This window comes from Artibeus jamaicensis, unplaced genomic scaffold (genome assembly GCF_021234435.1).
Source record: "Artibeus jamaicensis isolate MK-2021 breed Jamaican fruit bat unplaced genomic scaffold, CSHL_Jam_final contig_497, whole genome shotgun sequence".
Lineage (NCBI taxonomy): Eukaryota > Metazoa > Chordata > Mammalia > Chiroptera > Phyllostomidae > Artibeus > Artibeus jamaicensis.
In genome coordinates this window covers 3288328-3305306 of record NW_026521863.1, presented here as the reverse complement: position 1 = coordinate 3305306, position 16979 = coordinate 3288328, and the positions used below count along the sequence as shown (strand labels likewise).

The 16979-nt window shown below is 50.8% G+C and overlaps 1 protein-coding gene and 1 long non-coding RNA gene across 2 annotated transcripts in view; one reads left to right on the top strand and one right to left on the bottom strand.

Annotated features, from left to right (window-relative positions):
* The window catches only part of PACRG (parkin coregulated), a 382996-nt gene that overhangs the window by 337047 nt on the left and 28970 nt on the right, over positions 1-16979 (top strand). The gene's annotated exons all lie outside the window — the stretch shown is intronic.
* Positions 546-11113, bottom strand: LOC119034999 (uncharacterized). The gene is made up of 2 exons (XR_008392281.1): positions 10814-11113; positions 546-894 (listed from the first exon to the last, which is right to left on the bottom strand). It is a non-coding gene; the product is annotated as an uncharacterized LOC119034999 (long non-coding RNA).

Here is a 16979-nt window from a genome sequence, read left to right as displayed (position 1 = left end):
GGGCCAGGCGGCCCACCTTTCCTTCCCCATGTGCGGTTTCGACCACAGGGTGGGTTGGTGGCGAGCCCCTAAATCACAGCTGGGACCACCCTGTCGCTGAGTGATAGGTGGCTCCCTTCCAGGGGGCAAGAAGGGGCCAAACACACTTTTCGTCGCCGCAGTGCCCGTGAGAACTGGTTACCCCATCTGGCCCCCTCACAACGAGCCACGGTGACAGCTATGAGTCAGCAGGCAGCACCAGCCAACAAGGACAGAGAGACAGCAAGACAACAGGCCGCCCCTCAGCAACGTCCCCAAAATGTGCCCTGAGACAGAATTTGCATCATAACCCTCTGAACACAGGAAGCAAAACAGAGGTTTATTTTGCCCGCCGGCTGCCTGGTGGCAAGACAGCCGTGCTGGGCTCGGCCAGACCCCGTCCGCAGCTGGAAGGCCGGGGCCTCGGGAGCCGCTCGGCCGCAGCGCCTGCTTCCCCCACCTCTGTGGCTGGTGGGGCAAGGCCGTGCATTCGCTGCTTTTAGAAATCATACATTCCAGAAAAGAACTGGCATCATAAGGCTTTTATTGGAGCTTCTGCAACTTTGTCTCCGCCTGTACTGTTGGGGATGTTGCCTGTTCTGCCTGCTACGGAGAAAGCACCCATGCCTCTGAGTCGCCCTGATTCGGTGTCGCAGTGAATCCCAAACTGAACTTCCAAGGGTCGCCATCCTTGGCAGACTCAGGAGGAGGCACCGGGTTCCTGGGGGCCCTCGGGTTTCACAGGCTGTCCCGTTAGATGGCATTCCGTCCCGTCCTTGGTCCCGGCGTCTTTGGCTGAATCGTTCACCAGGTTGGCAGTGGAAAGGAGAGAATAACCCCGACTGGGGCGCCATCCAGGCCGCCATCCTGGAACCTCTGTAAGAGAAGGGCAGGTACCAAGTTCAACCGACAGCTCTCACTGCACGTGGCATAAAGGCAGGACTGTAAATACCACAGGGCTCTGACATCCGGGCCAGCTCGAGAGCAGAGTTTGCTGTGACTGGGACCTGCTGACACCTGGGTGTCCTCCATATCATTGACCCAAAGGTGCCTCTTATTATGTTTTAAAAACCTGGAAGTGCCCAGGAGAGATTTGCTGTGCTTGCATTTCGTCACTAGTGTTTGTGTAAACATAATTCTCCTTTCCAGGCCTCCACAGACACGGGATCATGAATAAGGAAATAAAAAATGTCTGTGGTAATGACAGGGTAATAAAAGGCGTAGTGACAGGCCAGGGACAGACAGGTGGGGGCCGGTGGAGGACGGCAGGAACGGGTCCTCGTGATCGCCGAGGTGGGGGCCGCGGTGGTCAACGCGGACGGGCCCTCCAGTCCCTGGGCTCAGTGGGGGAAGGTTCAGGGAGCAAGGGCAGGTTTTAGAAGAGTCCCGGATCTCATGCTCAGGTCATTTAGGGAGAACTCCGCCCCCTGCCTGCTGACAGTCAAGGTGACTGACAGCCTGCAGCCCTGGGCTGGGAGCCCCACCCTCCGCCCCAGACACTGGGGGGCTGTGGGAACAACACCAATACCCAGCACCCACGACGGGCTGCGGGAGCTGGGGGCCGGGCTGTCTCCCTTCCACACAGATGACCCGGAGCAGGTGGTGCAGGTGGCCACAAAGGAAATAGTGGATACGCTTTGAAACTGTGAGCGACTAGACTGTAACAGGTTCAGGTCCTTGACGGTGTGTGTGTGCATGTGTGTGCATGTGTGCACATGTATGCACGTGTATATGCACATGTGTGAGGGATTCTTCTCCATTGCTGGTTTGTAGCTGTTTAGACTTAAACAGCTACAAAGAAATAAATGGCTGGAGAAATCAGAAAAATGTAAAAAATAGATGAGCTCTTGTGATATCTCTAAGAAATACAATCTCATTAATAAAACCAAATTGCTCGGAGACCCAAAGCATTTGAACATTCCAGAACAAATGCCTGTCTAAAAATCAGAGGGTTTTAGGAGCAAGAAGAAACCAGATCTTGTCTGTGCTCACACCCGTCCACTACAGGAGAGGAAACTGAGGCCCCGAGGGTTCCTGCACTTGACCTCAGGCCGCCCAGGGAGCAGTGCAAGGCAGACCTAGGGCGGTGCCCACTCCCAGCCCAGGACGCTCACCTGCATTCTGTGTTTGCCGCTAGCACCCGCCTGTGACCAGGGCCAGAGTACCAGTGGGAGAGGCCCAGACGAGACCAGGCCGCTCTGGGTGGGGTGGCCCAGACCGTGGCGGGAGGCCCAGCAGGACAACACTGTCTCCCCTCAGCAGGTCCCTTCCTGAGCTAGAAGTTCTGCCGTTGGATACCCATCTTGGGGCAAATGCCTTCTCTGGCTGGGCTGCTCCTGAAATGGGAAAGCCCCGCCAGCACAGCCGGGGCAGAGGAGAGGAGCCCCAGCATTCCTGGAGCCACGTCCCCGGGGGACCAGGGCAGGGGGTGCAGGGTCCCACTGGGGAAGGGCCCCAGAAGGCGCGCCGAGGCAGGGGGAGCAGAGTGAGGTCTCTGGGCCCTGCCTTTGTGGCTCTGCTCCCCCCCCACCCATGAGCCCGGAAATGGGCAGCAAGTTCAACATCATCGTTCACAAACTTCAGGTGCATATTTTTTAATATCATTTATCATGTAATATTTATCATCTTAAAACTGACATCTCAGTTTGCAGGAGTCTGCTCTGGAAAGCCTTTCTGTTGGTCCCCCCCAAAAATACGACCAGAATCAGGAGCCCAGAAGAGAAGTAAAGCTGGTGGAGGGGCCGGGTGGGAAGAGAAGGCTCCGAAATGGCTTCTCACGGCAGGAAAGGGGCACAACAGCAATGAAAACGAGTAGCCCCCGCAAAGCAGAACTTGGCACTCCAGCCCAGAAACAGCCCTACAAGCTGCCCCGCTGCTGTGTGTTGCTGGGGACAGTGGACAGGCAGCGACTGTTTGGCAGGACTGGCACCGCTCTGTCAGTGTGCAGCCCGGGGCCCAGGGAAGGCGGCGGGCTCTCGCCTCCAGGTTGTTCTCAAGGAGCAGGTGAGCTGCGTGTGGCTTCCCAGTGAGTCTGAGGTGGTTTAAGTAGCAACTAGAATTGATCCAAGTTGCCCAGGGAGAGCAAGGCTGTTCTGGAACTTTCCACTGTGCAGAACCCTCCCACCTCTGCTGGGCAGGTGCCTTCTTACTCCCCCTCCACATCCTGAGGCTGGCAGTGCGTTTAAGAAGAAAGACAGTTACCAGTTAGTACAACGCCCCTGAACTCGGTCCCACCTGCCGCCTGCCGAAGCCTCTGAGGCCTGACGTAGGGCAGCGCGGGTCTCCAGCCTCACTCCTGACGTCTGCTGTTCTCTCAGCGCCTACCCCCCTCGTCAGACTGTTCGATCATGCCAACCACAGGCGTCCCAAGGCAGCTTCTCCTCACCTGTCAGAATGGGTCTTGTGCAGCACAGAAGAAAGAACCTGCCCCGCTGAGGAGTTCACAGTTAACCTGGACTTGACCTTCCTCAACCGCAGGTCCATGGCAAAGTCACCTGCAGGGGCACGTCTCCAGAAGACTACAGTTTGCCTGGTGCTGCTTTTACATGCCACACACACACATTGGAAACCGCCCCTTGGCGTGGCTCAGGGAAAGGGCCTGGACGGGAGGGAAGGGGCTGGGACCTAGGTCCTGGAGGACAGGCCCAGCCTGGGTAACACACCTGTCTGGGCTTGTGTCTGAGGATGCCACAGGGATCCCCGACAAGCAGGCAGTGACCAGAATCCAGGGGCCCAGGATTCCGTGCCCAGGAAGTGCCTGAGGAGCCATGGCCACTCAGGTGTTCGCCGCCAGGCACTGGACATGGTCCTCCGGCCAGGAGGAGGTCTGGGCCCTGGGCGGGAGGGATAGTGCACCTAACCAAGGAGTAAACAAAGGCCGAAGGTCATCCGCGGAAGGAAGGCCTAAGACTTGGGAGCAACCCGATCCCCTGGGAATGATCTCCAATAACACCAGGTCATGACTCATTGAAACCAAGGAGGCAAAGATCATACAAAAGTTTTAATTTTAAATGATTGAGTCCGTCGCTACAGTATTAGCTCTGTGGCTTCCTCAAATGTTTCGGTTCTTTAAAAGTTACCATCCGGGGGGAGTGGTGGGGGCACGACAACTGGACTTGCACAGCAATCAAAAGAAATGTGAAACAGAAAAAATAAACAGTGAAGGAAAAGGGTAAAAAAAGCTGCGATCCTTCCAGAGACTTGTGTACTGTGCATTTTAGCTTCCACTAATTTTTCTATGAATTTTTAACCATATTTGACTTTAATTTTCCTTTAGTACACAAGATGCGTATCTAAATTAATTTTTCTCTAATGTGCTATATCTCAAAATCGTATGTCAATTAATCCTCCCCCGCTGTTTTGTAACGCTCGCCTTACCGTATATTAAATTCCTGCTCATAATTCAGTCTGTTCGCATTCTCTCAGCGAAGGCACACTGAGTCCTCGCTGAGTGGCGGGCGCTGTTCTGGGTGCTGGAGACACCGACGTGAGCGGTGAAATGGCGGGGCCGTTTTCGTAGGGGGAGGCCACCACCAAACAAACAAACAGTGTGACGTCTCAGATGACGGGAACTTTTCTGGGGAAAAGTAAAACAGAGAAGGAGAACAGAGAGTTCCAGCCAGGACAGGTGAGGCGCCGTGTAAAGTTGGGGCGATCAGGGAGACCTCACCAAGGTGGGGACATGATGGGCGGGCGTGTGAGGAACCGTGTCCAGGTGGCAGACCGCGTCCAGGTGGCAGACCGCAGGGTGAGGAGCAGGCAGTTGTCGTCCCCTGGACGGTAACTTTTAAAGAACCAAAGCGATCAAAGAAACCACAAAGCTGATAGCCACAGACTCGATCATTTGAAAATTAAAACTTTTGCCCTGAGGCGGGGGCAGGTGGGTGCGCTGGCGGAGGCCAGTGGGGCTGGAAAAGGTGAGGAGGAACAGGGTAGGAGAGGGGGTAGGGGTGGAGGGAGGTGGTCTGCAGGCCAGCGAGGCGGGTCTGTCCAGACGCTGACCCTTACCCTGTAGGAAGTGGTGGGCTGGTTGTCTGGGGAAGCTGTAACAAGTGGCCACAACTGGGCAACTACAACAGAAATAGATCCTCTCACAATGGCAGAGGCCGAGAGTCGGAAATCAAAGTCTTATCCACGTTGGTTCCTTCCGGAGCATCTGCCCCCCACCTCCCTCCCAACTCCTGGAGGTGCAGGCGGTCCCTGTGTCCTCAGCTGGCAGGTGCCTCACTCCAGACCCCACTGCCAGGTCAGGCAGCTTCTGTCCTCTGTGTCCCTTAGTGTCTTTTGCTCGTCCGTCCCCTCTAAAGGACCCTGGCCATTGGACTAGGGCCCACCTCAGACCCTGGGCGGCCCTCCATCCAGACCCTGCACTTGATTACATCTGCATAGATGGGCTCAATTCACCTGCATAGGTGTGGGGCTTGGGCCTTGGACACACCTTTCAGGGAGACACAATTCAACCCCTGCAGCTGGGCAGCCATTGGAGGGTCTTTGAATCCAACAGTGGAAAGATCTGAAATGCGTGAGACTCTGTGTGGTCAGGGGTGAGAGGTCAGGGCAGACGCTGACAGCAGCCAGGAGACCACCCTGGCTGTCCAGGTAAGAGACCTGTAGAGCTGGGAGGCGTGGTCAAACCGAGGCCCCTGACCTAGGAGGTTGGTGCCGACCCCTCGGTCAGCTCCACAGACTCCAGCCACCCTTCTGACCACTGCCAAACTCCGTCAATTGCTCTGTCTCCATTTTTCTGGATTCTTCCTTTTCCAGGTCAGACTGTATAACCCTATTCAATTGCCAGACATCATGATCTTTCGTCTCCTCCTTCAGGGGTACATGCATAAGTTTGTGGGTGGATGGATCAAGAGACAGACTTGTGTCTGCCATTTTGTTCTTCTTTTATTTTCCTTGTAAAGGTTTTTTAAATTCTTTATAGCAACCCCATGTGCTTCAGTGGGTATCTCCCCAAGGGCTTCCTGTACAGGGGAAGGGTCGACGCTGTGATCAGGGTCTGTATCGGTATTATGTTTGCTTGTGGCTGCAGAGAGCAGGCAAGGCTATTAATTTTGGTGTGTTTATTTCAAATCTAGCATTTTATGGAGTCACTTTATTAAGCATTATTATTTTTGGTGGTTCCTCGGCATATTCTGGTTTTCCATTATGTTAAGTACAAACAATGATCTCTTCTCTCTCACATTATCATACCTCTTTATTTCGCCACGTCTCATTGCATTAACCAGAGATTTCAGGAGGCCATTAAGGAACCATCCTTGTTCCAATTTTTAAGCAGAATTTAATTCGTCTATCCGTTGAACACAGTACAGGCTCTTGTTTTTTCCCCAACTTTGCTGCGGTGGAGGGATAGCTTCCATTTCGAATATTTTAATCTTTCTAGGAATGTTGTGGACATGGTTTTCATTTTAATTGGGCCTATTGATATTGTGGATTGGATTGGGAAGTGCCGTTATGTCAAATTCTTCTTGCATTGTACCCTCACACAACGGACTCCACTGTACTGACTCAGAAAGATTTCAGGGTGCTCATTTTTGCGTTTCTCCATTCCTTTGTATAATTGGGGATCCGCTTTATTTTGGTGACACGCTCATTAATATCAATACTCTGATATCATGTTACAGTATTCACAGTAATTATGGCACCTTGGCAGAGGACCTTGGAGGAAGGCCTACCAGTTATTTTTATAACACTTCGGGAAAAATCACTAGCTCTCGGCATTAACATCGTTATCGTAGGGATGCCTTGAAGAGAAGCCTCTGATACTTCCTGATGCCTGGGTGTCGCACAGAGCAGGTCTGTCTCCCAGGGACCAAGGACACCTCGCGGGCTGAACCGGACTTCGCAGTTTCAAAGCCGCCTCCACCAGGACTGCCACAGAGCAAAGCTATGCCCACTTCTACAAATGAGGATCCAACCCTGAAAAGATCGTGCATTTGCATTAGGTCGACCAACCAGCCAAGACAGGTGAAGACAGAACCTGAACTTGACCTCAGAACTGAGGCTCTGGCGCACCCCCAGCAGGAAGTTAGCGTTTTCCACATTAAAGGCATGCCCTGCGGCTGGCGGCTGGCGGGGAGGCTGGAACAGCACCTTCTCGGGGGAGAGAGGGAGAAGGGCCCCCGAAATCCCAGGCTCCTGGGGCCACTTTCCAGCCATCATCCTGTTCACCTCTGCCGCGTATTGCTCCTTTAACCTGCAGGCCTGTGAGCTGTGTCCCTGTGCCCCTGTGCCCTCTGATCTGTCACCTGGAGATGCCCTCAGCCACGGTCCCACGCTGATTTTAGCACCTGGTCCACAAGCCTCCTTTCCACCCAAGGCCCCCACTGTCTCAGGTGCTTTGGACGGGAGGACCATCCAAGGCTGTTCCTCCTGCTCCCCCAGCCTCTCAGCCCTCCTGGTTGCGCTGACGTCACTTGGAACCTGAGGAGCCCCTCTCTCTGCCACATTCACTCTCCCCTGACCTCCCTCATCAGCTTCCATGGAGTCCTGCCTGCCCTGGCCCTTCCCACCTGGGCAGGCTCCTGCCTTGTCATCCGCACCCTATGTCAGTGGCCTCCCAACGGTCTCCCAGGGGTGGGGGAGGCGGCAGGGAAGCCGGGGAGGAAGGAGAAGCAGAAACCCCTGAGCATGTGTGTCCTGCCCGGGTCCCGCCGCTGGAGGACAGACCCCAGTGGCAGGTTGGAAGAGGGCCTTGCCTCAGTGTTTTCGATGAACAGGCTCCCTCGGTCCACGGGAGAACAGCCTCCCTGAACTTTGATGTCCTCCGAGAGCCTGGCCTGGCTCCCTTAGCCCGATGTCCCAGGAGCATAGCCTGGCTCCGCCCTGCTCTCCAAGTTAAGCTCATTTCCCAGCCCTGTCTCCCTTGGGGACCCTGCGTGGCATCTGGCAGTCCCCTGCACTTCCACGGCACTTGGCTTCCTGCCATCCCGGCCCCCATCCAGAACCTGGGCGGGGGACCCCTTGGCCGGCACTTCCCTGGGTCTGGGCTCTGTCTCCATCTGGGCCTGGCCTTTCGCCTCTGGCGCCACCCCATTTCCTGCCGTGGGGAGCCCTCTTCAGCCCCCACGTTGGTCCAAACCGGTTTGGTCTCTACTGGCCTTCACAACCAGAACAAAAGCTGGTTAGTCTAACCCTGCAACCATTCCAAGTTCAGGCTTAAACGCAGAGATTTTTCTGCTTCTTCCACCCACAGCTCAGCAACTGTATTTCCACCGCTATTGTTATTCTATTTCTGTTCCTAATTGCCATTGTAGAAAACCGAGGCTTCCAGAGTTGCCAATCGGTGAGCTCCCTTCAAATGTAAATGCGTTATGCAAATGGCCTCAGAGGCTGAGAGCGGGATTCTGCGGTCTTCCCGGGATGGAGGAAGCTTTCTGGTGGGAAGGCTGAGAAAGGGGAGACAGCCCGCTCCCTCCTGATGTAAATGCGCGCTGTTCAGAGATGGTTTCCTGTCTCCAACTTCCCCTCCTGCTCCGTCAGCTGAATTTAAACTACTTGCTGCACAGGCTGCTTCTTGGGGGCACCGCCACTTAACCAGTTGGTGACCACTCCCTGGGGACAGGAGTCTGCCAGCCGAACCCCCTTCCCAGAGGGGCTCCGGTTGCTGTCCACAAGATAGAGCTGTTGGAATCTAGGAACCTCATTTAAAATATGGAAAGTCACCCTCTAAATGAGGTACCGAAGGGGATCAGACGCTGTGTTGTCAGAAAACCTGAACACGTCGGCCCTGGTGGAAATGACGCTCTGCCAGAGCAGAGTGACGGGCCTTTGAAAAGCCGCGGCAAGAGTCCATGAAGATGCTCTCTGCCCTGGACGCGCCTGACTTGGGAGCTCTGGTCCCTTCCCCAGAAGCTCCTGCCTCCTTCCGGTCCTCTTCAGGGCTCTCTGCCTCTCTGTGCCCGGCTGCCCTGTCTGCCTCTCGATGGCCTTTACCCTTTGCCCTTTTCCCTCCCCCTGGCCTCCCTCCCCCCATCTAGCTTGGCATGCTCCCTCTGTTGTCTCCCTGCACCCATCTCCCCTGCCTCCATCATCCTCAGCTGCAGTGAGGCCCAAGGGTCCCAGCTTCTGCATTCGTGACCCCGTTGGGTACTCGACTTGGTGGGTACTCCACTCGGTACACACTCTTCCGAGTACTTGACTGTGTGATTCATTGGCCTTCTTTGAATTTACCAGTAGCTTCTCTATTGAGTGCTGTATACTGCTGACATTTCCAAAATGTGGGGGGGAAGTAACCACAAATGTACAGAAATGCATTCTGTACCTCCTACGAGAGTAACTTCTAAACTCGAAGCAGAGACAAAGCAGAGGAGGGTGGGGACACTCGGCTGTTCGGCTGTTCGTCTCTCGTTCCTCGCAGTGGCGTTCGTGTTCCGAGTCCTTCCGAACCTCTTCCCTGGGGTATCATTTCTGTTCCAAAGGCCTAAAGATACTTGGAAGTGCAGTGAGCTTATTTAGGAGGAGGGGATGACGTGGTCCTCTGCCCGCCTCGCAGGGTCACTGGGGGGCTAGCAGTTTGTGCCTTCAGTACAGTGGGAAGGCCTTGCAACTTCCCAGCAGGACGAGACCTCCCAATCCAAGAGCATCACTCTGATCTCCCCGCCTCCAACCTACTCCTCGTCCTTCTGGTTCAATGACGGACTGCAGATTGGCAGGTGTTTGCAGACAGGATGTAGTCTGGTCACTCTGGCCTCGGCATATGGCCTCTCCCCTGTTCTGGTCTTCACCACATTTTTGTCAGGCAGTTTGCCCCAGACTGTGAAGAACGAAAACATTCACACGCCCAAACTTCAAGGGTTGGCTTTCCTCCTTTGCCCCTGGAGCCAGGTCCTTTTGTCCCCTCCGAGCTCTGTGGGGCACTGCGACCCGTGACTTGCGTTGGTCCAAGGCCCTGAGGAGCCCAAGGAGAATTCCGCCAGTCTGTGAGCAGCCTGGGCTCACGAGACAGCGACTTCGCTCCCTGAGGTTGACCTCAGTTGGCAAGAGCCCCCCACCCACCACACACACACACTGGCTCCCTCCGTGGGGGGCGGGGTGCACCTGCTGCATCCTTCTGTGCACGGGGACCCAGGGGCCTGGACCAGAGCCCCGCTCCTGAGAAAGGGCCACTGAAAGTGCCATTGTCTTCAGGAACCTGTCACTTTGCAGGCCCTTCTCACCAGGCTCACAAAAGCTCTTTGATCACTCCCCGGACAGGCAGAAAAACCGAGGGCCATGTTCTCGCAGGAGGACGTTCTCACAGTATTTTCCCGGTGATATCTGGAACTAAAGTCCCAGAGTAAGGTTAAAAACGACATTCTCCCTGAAACAATTTATGAAAAGCCTATTACCCAGCAATTTCATATTTGAATGCAATTATGTTAATGTTATTAGTACATCGTGAATGGTACTAATATGATTATTGTTTTGTGTGGTTGTATTACAGGAAATTAATTTAAATGGATTTACATATTTGCAGAGAAGGGGCACCGCTCACAGGGACAGATAAGGCTGACAGGACTTGGAAACAGCAGTGGACACTGAGAGAAAGCAAGGCGGTGACTTCATTTGCGACACTAATGCTTATGTGCCAGTACTGGGTGGAGGGGGGTGTTCATGTCAACAGTTTGCTATTTCAGAAGCGGGTTCCCCGTTTAAAGGAGCAATCTGAATTAAACCCCCGCCCCGCTCCGAGGGGCTCTTTAGCTCCGGGTCCTGAGTTGTGGGAGTTCAAGACGGAGGGAAGGAGATGAGGAGACCATACCCCGTCTCTCGGGCAGCTCCGAGTTCGCCGGGGAATGCTGCTTTTTACCTCGAGTCATTTGGAGTTCTCCTTGAATCAGACTGGGCCTCTGAAATTCTCCCTCCCAGGACTTCGTGAAAGGCAATGCCTCCCAGAGAATCGGAGCTTGTTTCTGTGTCCGCGGGGCCGCCTCCGTCACAGGCCCCCTTTCTGTGCGGCCCCTTTGCATTCAAGGGAGGAGAGGCCCTCATATTCCTCGGGCAGAACTGGCTGCGGGGGCCAGATGCAGGTGGGAAGCAGGGTCCCTCACTCAGCTGGCTGCACAAGACCCTCTGTGCACTTGACCGGTGCACACAGTCTGTGTCCAGCTTGTTTAAGGGCAAGGCAAAGGGCACTGGGGGTGCTGGGCAATAGCTGCCTGGGGTGAGATTTGGGCTGGGCTTTGGGCTGGGCCTGGACAGATAGGCACACAGGCCGATAAGGAGACAGGGCAAGCTCGGGCAAGCTCGGGTGCAGCTGGCAGAGGGGGTGGGTATATGAGGCACATCCAAGGGGAACAAGCCGGGGTAAGAGTAGGTGGTGACAAATTGCAGATGACCTATGGACTAGTGGGGGGGGAGGGGTTGCTGCAGGCTCTCAAATGCATAAAATTAACACAGAGAAAAGCTGCCTTTGGGAAAATGAAGCTGGCAGCTGGTGGAAGGTATTGGGGAAGGAGGAAGCAGGATTAGGAAACAAGTGTCTTTGGCACGTTCTCTGGGCCTGGGGTGATAAGGGCCTGGCCAGCCTGGAGTCAAGGCCACTGACCCAGGCCAGGGGACAGTATCTCATCTGATGAAATGTCTGCATTTCTCTGGTAACAAGTGCTAAGGATTGGTGATTTACTTTTAAACTGGAAGTTCCTCAAGAACCAGTTTCCTGACTTACGTATCTGTGTATCTCCAGCACAAAGTAGATATCAGGCTCCCAGCAAGTGTTTGCTGAAGAATGAATGAATGAATGCATTCCTGCAGGTGTGTGAGTGCATGGGCTACAGCTCAGGGCTGGTGGGGATGGGTCCCCAACCACAGGTCTCGGGCATCCGGAGAACAAGCGGGGGAAGGAGCCATCTGGGGCTTTGTCCTGGTGCTCAGCACCTGCATCTCTGCGCACAGGGCACAGCTGGTCTGCACTCTAAGCCACAGGCGGACAGGTGCAGGCGTGTCCCTGGGCCTGGCAGGGACCGCAGGCTTCCTTTATGGGGGGATGGCAGTGGTGGGCAGTGGCCGCTTCTCCCCCAGTGCAGCTGAGGACCCTCTTTCAGCCCATGAGCATTTTTTAAAATAGCCTGAATAAATGTAATAAACAGTCTCCCAGCACAAAACAAAATGGAAGTGATAACACTAATTCTTCCTTTTCATGATTGTTGGGAGAATTAAATGAGTTTATAGATATAAACATTGAGGGTAGGCAGTGATGTGTAAGAAGCATATGTAAGTATTAGCTGTTGTTATTATATGATTGTTAGTAACCTAACAAGTTGCTCTCCCCTTAACTCTAAATATTTTCATCCTCAGTCTAGGCCAAATAAACATAGTAATTCCTTTTTTTCCCCCTGCAGTGCAAGCTTTCTTACTTTTTTCTTAAAACCACTGATTTTTTAAGTAGCTAGTTGGTATGTTGGTGATTAAGTTTAAATATTCCACCAGGGTTTTATTTCAGTGGTTAAAAAAAAACACCTAAATTTTTATAATTAGCATTTATCATAATAGAGTGTTTCTCAATTCTGATTTAAAGATTATCAGGATATTTTGAATACTATACAATTCACTTCTGGAAATAATCATTTGATCCATAAATTTGAATTGATATTAGTGTATCTGTAATTATTCAGCACTAAAATTATTCTGTCATCCTTTTCCAATTATCTTTTTATGAAAAAAGTAATATACCAATTTCTATATTCCTTTTTGTTTAATTGAATTAAGCAGTTCGTTTTGATTACAATATTCTAAAACCATTATAAAATTAACATCTTACATATTTCATATTGGTGAATGTTTTTTACCTATGCTATCCAGATGCCTAGAAATATCAATCATGAGCTTTATAAGTGGGGAATGAAAATGGGTCCATTCTACTCGTTCAGAACAGCGGGTTAAAAAATACTATCAGATCAGAATATAGATTTAGCTGTTAGAGATTATAGGTAAATTTAATCCTGGTAAGTAGGCTATCTTCTAAAGAGGAATACCATAGTTCAGGAATTCAACGCAATGTGAGTGGAAGGGTGACTGGGTCAGGTCAGCGTTTCACAACTTTGCTCTTCGACAAGAAGGTATGGAGCAAGTCCCTTGTGTCCTTTCTGTGAGACAAACTAAGTGCTGCGGTCAGTGTTGTAAGGACAGGATGGGACTTGAGGGAAATGAGTTGGCTGGCTGCCTGGGAGAAGTCAGAGGGGCCCCGGGGCCAGGGGCGGGGCCAGCGCAGGACCAGCCCTGGGATCTGGAGCGCAACCTGCAGCCTCCTCCCCGTCGCGTACTCACCCGACCTGAGCCCCTACAATAGGGTTTAGGTTTAAAGAGAAAGTGTCTGTCCTGTGCAAGGCTGACCCAGAGGTCAGAGATCACGCAAGTCAGAAAAAATAGAGGGTGCCGATGACCGCGCCACCCCTGCAGGCGTCTACTGGGGACCTTGGAGAGGCGGGAGGGTGTGGCAGATGAATTGCTACATTAGTCTCTAGTGAACAACACAGCCATGCCACAACCACAGACCTTACGGAGTCATTGCCACAGCAAGTCCAGGGACAACCTGTCACCGCCTATTGTCACTATGATATCGTCGACTGACTGTGCTCCCTAAACTGCACGTGATGTCCCTGTGACGTGTTTTATAACTGGAAGTTGGTGTTTCTTAATCCTCTTCTTTCCGCCCCTCCCTCCGCCCCGCTCCCATCTGGCAACCAGCAGTCTGCTCTCTGTGTGTGTGAGACTTCGTTTCTGGTTTTGTTGTTTGTTCGTTTGTTTCGTCTTTCAGATTCCACATATAAGTGGAATCATGAGACTTCTCTTTCTTTGACTTATTTCACTTAACATTATACCCTCTCTCTTTATAGATGTGCCACCTCTGTATCCACCCGTGTCGATGGTCACTTAGTTGCTTCTGTGTGTGTGTGTGTTTTCGCTATTGTAAGTAATGTTGCAATGAACACAGGGGTGCACGTATCTTTCGATTTCTTATTTTCCATGGATAACTACCCAGAAATGGAATTTCTGGGTTGCACAGTAGTTGTTTTTAATTTTTGATGAATCACCATTCTGGTTTCCACCGTGGCCGCCCAATTTCTACCCCCACCAACCGTGTGCAAGGGTTCCGTTTTCTCCATGTCCTCGCCACTTGCTGTCTCTTTGCTGATCGCCATTGTGACAGGTGTAAAGTGACGTCTCATCGTGGTTTTGATTTGCATTTCCCTGGTGACCACGGATGTTGAACACCTTTTCATGTGTCTGTTGGCCATGCCAACAGTTTTCACTTTTTATGCACAAAGAACTTAACTGTTACAATTCAACGCTGCCAAGAACCTTCACCTCACAAAGTGAATGGGCCAGTAGGAGGCTTTTATAAATCTTAAAAACAATGATTTGCCCTGGCCAGTGTGGCTCTGTGGGTCGGAGCATCGTCTGGTAGAACAAAAGATTGTGGATTCAATTCCTGATCAGGGCACGTCCCCAGGTTGTGAGTTCAGTCTCCACTTGGGCGTGTATTAGAAGGTGATCAATTGATGCTTCTCTCTCTCACTTTCTCTCTCCAAGTAATGAAAAAGTGTCCTTGGGTAAGGGTAAAAAGCAAACAAATAAATTAAAAAATGGTAATTCAGATATTCACATGGAAGAATAAATGGTTGAGAAAAACTAGCACGTATTGAGAAAATAAAGAGAAAACGATGGGACATTTGCTCTATTAGATATTAGAATAATAGTGAATAAAAGTCTGTGGCCTGATAGTAGTGTAGCTAGACCAGAGTACCAGAAACAAACCCGAGAGTGCGTTAAAAGCACTTAGCATGTCACAAGCATGGCCCTCCGAACCGGTGGGAGAATGACGGATGACCTCGTACAGGGTTACAGCCAGCCCAGCGGGCTAACTCCACGGGAGATTTCTCCTAATGGTAAGGCCCACGTCATACCATCTCTAAAATCTACAGGTACAGATCCCTTTAAAAATTAAATGTAAACTATAAACTGGAACTGCTAAAAAAAAAAGTCAAAACCTGTCACGGGCAAATAGAACATCAAAGAGAGAAACTATAAAAGAAAAAGTAGATTTGATTATATAAAAATGAAAAACAAAACACCGCAAATATTTTCAAAGTATATTTTACTGATTGTGCTATTACAGTTTTCCCATTTTTTTCTCCCTCGATTCCCTTCTGCCCTGCATCCCCTCCCTTAGTTCATGTCCATGGGTCGTACATGTAAGTTCTTGGGCTTCTCCATTTCCTATACTATTCTCACCTCTCCCTGTCCATTTTGTAACTACCATTTATGCTTCTTATTCCCTGTACCTTTTATCCTAAAAAAAACCCCCACAAATAAAAATACAATACAAAGGACATGAGAGTGACCATTCCACTGAGCATCCCCAACAGAAAATGTTATGAAATTCCCAGAACCAGGTCAGTCAATCATTTAATTTTTCTTCTGAAAATGAGCCGTAGCTAAATGGGACTTCCCAATTCACGTTTATAAAGGAATGTGCCTGATTCATTTGCGACTTTATTTTTCTACTTAAATCGTTAGTCCACTTGGAACTTAACCTGGTACAAAGTATGCAACGTGGCTCCAGATCAAAGTTTTTCAAATGGCTACGCAGTTGACCCAACAATATTTATGATATTTATTATATTAGTTAGTCTGTGTTTTAACTCCTGGTTTGAGATGATGCCTTATATAACCCAAATTCCTGTGTGCATTTATGTGCCGACACCTGTATATTTTAATATCTGTTACTTCTTACCTGCCTCCCCCACACACACCAGCTGCCGGTCTTTCAAAGAGGGTTCTTGTAGTCACTGCCTGTGCATTTCCACATAGGAAATGTAGGCTCACTGTGTCTAATTAAAATGAAAAACCTATTGGCATTCCTGTTGGAATGTCTTGAAATTTAAAAAATAAACTTCAGCAGGGCTGACGTCTCCCTGATGGCCAGTTTTCCGAATCCCAGAATGTGGTGGGGCTTTCACACGTTCCTGACTTTTGGGTCCCTATTAGCGTATTCGAGTTTTCTTCACATGGGTCATCTAACAGCTGCCGAAGTTTGCATATAAATTTTCAACCCCGCCACTTCATTGATTCTGCTTCTTCAGTTGATTCTTTTGGGTTTTCCAGGTGTAAAATCCGTATCGCCCCAAAGTGGTTACTTCCATCTTCTTTCCAATTTTTACTTCTAATTTCTTCCTCAGTTGTAATAGCATTGGCTATTTTCTCTAGTGAAATGTTAAATAGTAGCGATAATAGAAGTGGTAGTTCAATTTAAGTGGGAGTACTGAGGCTATGTCTCCAATAGTCATGACCCTGACTTTTGCATGATATCTGAACTGAGATAGATATATTTTAACTTATAAAGTGAGTATTCTACTCTTTTTTATTTTGGTTTTGTCATTGATGCTTGTCTAATATCCAGTGCCTAATCAGTATCCACAGAAGTAATAGTACATATTTTTGCCTACTCTTTAAGATAAATTGTATTAACAAAATTCTTCATAATGAATCACCCTCCCATTTCTGAATAAACTCCATTTGGTAATGATGCACCACTGTTTTAATATTCTGCTGGGTTTCATTCACTAATATTTTACGTTCAAGCGCCGTATAATGATGTCTTGGCCAATGACAGACCTGCACATATGGTGGTGGTTTCTCAGACTGCAATAGAGCTGAAAATTCCCTGTCACCCGCTGATGCCGTAGCCCCACAACCCCTAGTGCAAGGTGCCACTCACACGTCCGTGGGGGTGCTGGCGTCGGCACACCTACTGCCCTGCCAGCCATGTGGAAGTGCAATGCACACAGTTACACTGGGTACATAACACTTGGTAACAAACAACCATGCCACTGGCTTACGTATCTACTGCACTGTAATTCTCATCCTGACTTCAGAGTATACGCTTTCTACCTACAAAAACCAGCAAGTTTGCCGGGACCCAGCATGCATTGCCACACTGGCTACAGCCTCATGCCCCCGCACAGCTCCTGTTG